Source organism: Anolis carolinensis, unplaced genomic scaffold, assembly GCF_035594765.1.
Source record: "Anolis carolinensis isolate JA03-04 unplaced genomic scaffold, rAnoCar3.1.pri scaffold_15, whole genome shotgun sequence".
NCBI classification, from domain to species: domain Eukaryota; kingdom Metazoa; phylum Chordata; class Lepidosauria; order Squamata; family Dactyloidae; genus Anolis; species Anolis carolinensis.
In genome coordinates, this window is record NW_026943826.1 from 2308991 (window position 1) to 2313990 (window position 5000).

Consider the following 5000-nt stretch of genomic DNA (forward strand, 5'->3'; position numbering starts at 1 on the left):
ATCCAACATAAATGGATAAATACATCACACAGTCCTAGACACTTGGGAAGTGTTCGACTTGTGATTTTGTGATACAAAATCCAGCATATCTATCTTGTTGGCTGTGTCATACAATAAAATAATAATAATAATAATAATAATAATAATAATAATCTATATATATAAAAGAGTGATGGCATCACGGCGATTCACAAAACAACAAAAGTACAGGCCCCCCAACCTCAAAATTTGACAACACAACCCATCATCCACGCCTCAAGGTTGATACAACAAAAAGAAAAGAAAAATAAAGTCCTAATTAGAGGGAGAGCAATAATTGTTTTTATCCAATTGCTGCCAGTTTAGAGGGCTAATCTCTGCCCACTTGGTTGCCTAGCAACCAAGGGACAGCCAGGGTTCAGTTAGGGGACAGGCACAGTTAGGCCTCACTTAGGTTTCTTCCACAGATTATCTAATTTGCACTGGATTATATGGCAGTGTAGACTCAAGGCCCTTCCACACAGCTATAGAACCCATTTATAATCTTATATTTTGCACTGGATTATCTTGACTCCACACTGCCATATAATCCACTTCAGTGTGCATTTTATACAGCTGTGAAGAAGGAGCCTCATATAATCCAATTCTAAGCAGATAATATAAGATTATCAATAATACATCACACAGTCCTAGACACTTGGAAAGTGTTCAACTTGTGATTTTGTGATACGAAATCCAGCATATCTATCTTGTTTGCTGTGTCATAATAATAATAATAATAATAATAATAATAATAATAATAATAATAATAATAATAATACATCACACAGTCCTAGACACTTGGGAAGTGTTCGACTTGTGGTTTTGTGATACGAAATCCAGCATATCTATCTTGTTTGATGTCATAATAATAATAATAATAATAATAATAATAATAATAATAATAATACATCACACAGTCCTAGACACTTGGGAAGTGTTCAACTTGTGATTTTGTGATACGAAATCCAGCATATCTATCTTGTTTGCTGTGTCATAATAATAATAATAATAATAATAATAATAATAATAATAATAATAATACATCACACAGTCCTGGACACTTGGGAAGTGTTCGACTTGTGATTTTGTGATACGAAATCCAGCATGTCTGTCTTGTTTGCTGTGTCATAATAATAATAATATAATAATAACAACAACAACAACAACAACAATAATAATAATAATAATAATAATAATAATAATAATAATACATCACACAGTCCTAGACACTTGGGAAGAGTTCGACTTGTGGTTTTGTGATACGAAATCCAGCATGTCTGTCTTGTTTGCTGTGTCATAATAATAATAATAATAATAATAATAATAATAATAATAATACATCACACAGTCCTAGACACTTGGGAAGTGTTCGACTTGTGGTTTTGTGATACGAAATCCAGCATATCTATCTTGTTTGATGTCATAATAATAATAATAATAATAATAATAATAATAATAATAATAATAATAATAATAATACATCACACAGTCCTAGACACTTGGGAAGTGTTCAACTTGTGATTTTGTGATACGAAATCCAGCATATCTATCTTGTTTGCTGTGTCATAATAATAATAATAATAATAATAATAATAATAATAATAATAATAATAATAATACATCACACAGTCCTGGACACTTGGGAAGTGTTCGACTTGTGATTTTGTGATACGAAATCCAGCATGTCTGTCTTGTTTGCTGTGTCATAATAATAATAATATAATAACAACAACAACAACAACAACAACAATAATAATAATAATAATAATAATAATAATAATAATAATAATACATCACACAGTCCTAGACACTTGGGAAGAGTTCGACTTGTGGTTTTGTGATACGAAATCCAGCATGTCTGTCTTGTTTGCTGTGTCATAATAATAATAATATAATAATAATAACAACAATAATAATAATAATAATAATAATAATAATAATAATAATAATACATCACACAGTCCTAGACACTTGGGAAGTGTTCGACTTGTGATTTTGTGATACAATAATAATAATAATAATAATAATAATAATAATTATAGTGTTTGCATGTGTTATACCTAGGCCAATCTGATTTTTGGGGGGGGTGGGACTGAGTGAAGGACATACCTTGGATGTGTTGGTGTATTGTGGCCAAATTTGGTGTGATTTGGCCCAGTGGTTTTGTTGTTAACTCGGTCCCAATTAGGCACATTACATTTTTATATAGATAGATTGTGAGAGTTGAGGTCCAAAACACCCGGCCTTGTTGGCTCGTCTTCCTGGCAGCCCTGAAGCCTCCCTGCAGCTGTTGCTCTTGGGTTCCCAAGGCAAAGAGACCCCTTGAAAGACAAGCCGAGGAAGGGGGGGAAGCATCCTATGGGGCTGACGTAAGTGATGACTAACACGCCCCGTTTGCCCCACCGAGCTGTTGCTATTGTCTTGTTTCCGTGGACAGAATCACTGGGTTGCTGTGATTTTCCCAGGCTGTGCGGCCAATGTGCCTCAGCAGCACTCTCTCCTGACGTTTCGCCCACACCTGTGGCTAATGGCATCTTCAGAAGTTCTGTTCGCAGGGCGCATACATATTATATACATACAGCAGAGTCTCCCTTATCCAACATAAACGGGCCGGCAGAATGTTGGATAAGCGAACATGTTGGATAATAAGGAGGGATTAAGGAAAAGCCTATTAAACATCAAATTACGTTATGATTTTACAAATTAAGCACCACAACATCATGTTAGACAACAAAAGTAGTTCAATACCACGAATAATTACTACTTACTACTAATTACTAATTACTACTAATGTGTCCCAGCAGCACTCTCTCCTGACGTTTCACCCGCACCTGTGGCTAATGGCATCTTCAGAAGTTCTGTTCGCAGGGTTAGGGTTATGATAAATTGAAAACATTGACTACAAAAATGCGTTGGATAATCCAGAACGTTGGATAAGTGAGACTCTACTGTACTTTAAAGTATACAACTGTATGGTAATAGAACAGTATATCATTATTATCTATAGTGAATAGATTTAACTTATTAGTATTACTATATTGCAATAGTATTGGTATACATTGTTACAGCAGAGTCTCCCTTATCCAACATAAACGGGCTGGCAGAACGTTGGATAAGCGAACATGTTGGATAATAAGGAGGGATTAAGGAAAAGCCTATTAAACATCAAATTAGGTTATGATTTTACAAATTAAGCACCAAAACATCATGTTAGACAACAAAAGTAGTTCAATACTACGAATAATTACTACTTACTACTAATTACTAATTACTACTAATAATTACTGTATTTACGAATTTAGCACCAAAATATCACAATGCATTGAAAACGTTGACTTCAAAAATGCGCTGGATAATCCAGAACATTGGATAAGTGAGACTCTACTGTATATGTATATATATATATATATATATATATATATATATATATATTCCCGTGGAATAATGTCCAGGATGGGAGAAAGAACCCTTCCTTGTCTGTATAAAGCAAGTATGAATGTTGCAATGAGCAGGCTTGATTAGCATTGGGTAGCCCTGAAGTTTGCAAAGTCAATCAGGGAGGATATCTGCATAGAAGTCGCCTGGCTGTTGTTGCCTGGAGGCACCCTCTCTTTGGGTAGTATTAATTGCAACATTCACACTTGCCATTAGCAAGATTGAATTAGCATTTGAGTAGCCATGAAGTTTGCAAAGTCAATCAGAGAGGGTATTTGCATAGTGATAACTTGGCTGTTGCTGCCTGGAGGCACCCTCCCTTTGGGTAGTGTTAATTGCAACATTCACACTTGCCATTAGCAAGATTGAATTAGCATTTGAGTAGCCATGAAGTTTGCAAAGTCAATCAGAGAGGGTATTTGCATAGTGATAACTTGGCTGTTGCTGCCTGGAGGCACCCTCTCTTTGGGTAGTGTTAATTGCAACATTCACACTCACAATGAGCATTTAATACCCATGAAGTTTGCAAAGTCAGTCAGGGAAAATATCTGCATATAGGTAACCTGGCCGTTGTTGCCTGGAGGCACCCTCTGTTTGGGAGGTGTTGGTTGCAACATTCACACTTGCCATTAGCAAGATTGAATTAACAGTTGAGTAGCCATGAAGTTTGCAAAGTCAATCAGGGAGCGTGTCTGCATACAAGTAGCCTGACTGTTGTTGCCTGAAGGCACCCTCTCTTTGGGAGATGTTAATTGCAACATTCACACTCACAATGAGCAAGTTTGAACAGCATTGAATACCCATGAAGTTTGCAAAGTCCATCAGGGAGGGTATCTGCATACAAGTAGCCTGTCCTCTGTTGCCTGGAGGCACCCTCTGTTTGGGAGTTGTTCATTGCAACATTCACACTTATACTGAGCAAGCTTCAATAGCACTGAGTAGCCATGAAACTGCAAAGTCAATCAGGGAGGGTGTCTGCATAGAGGCAGCCTAACCTCTGTTTCCTGGAGGCACCCTCTATTTGGGAGTTGTGCTGGTTAAATGTCGGTTAACCCCTCCCAAGCAGAGGGTGCCTCCAGGCAACAGCAGCCAGACCGCCTCCATGCAGAGATTGACCCTGATTGACTTTGCAAACGTCAAGGCTCCTCATGCAATTCAAGCTTGAATGTTGCAATGAACACCTCCCAAAGAGAGGGTGCCACCAGGCAACAACAGTCAAGCTACCTCTATGCAGATACCCTCCCTGATTGATTTTGCAAACTTCATGGGTATTCAATCCTATTCAAACTTGCTCATTGCAAGTGTGAATGTTGCAATCAACACCTCCCAAAGAGAGGGTGCCTCCAGGCAACAACAGCCAGGCTATCTCCGTGCAGATTTATTTATTTATTTATTTATTACAATTTTTAGATCCTGCCTGGATGGCATGTCACTTCGAGAAAAAAAACCCCCATAATTTCACAATATATATATATATATATATAGTTTAAATAACAAAAAATATATAATTGTAATATATAACTGTATTTAATAAATCAAAAACT

General features: G+C 36.6%; 1 protein-coding gene across 7 annotated transcripts in view; it reads right to left on the minus strand.

Moving 5' to 3' along the window:
• pax7 (paired box 7) overlaps window positions 1-5000 on the minus strand; it is a 250119-nt gene that overhangs the window by 98413 nt on the left and 146706 nt on the right. The window lies entirely within an intron of this gene.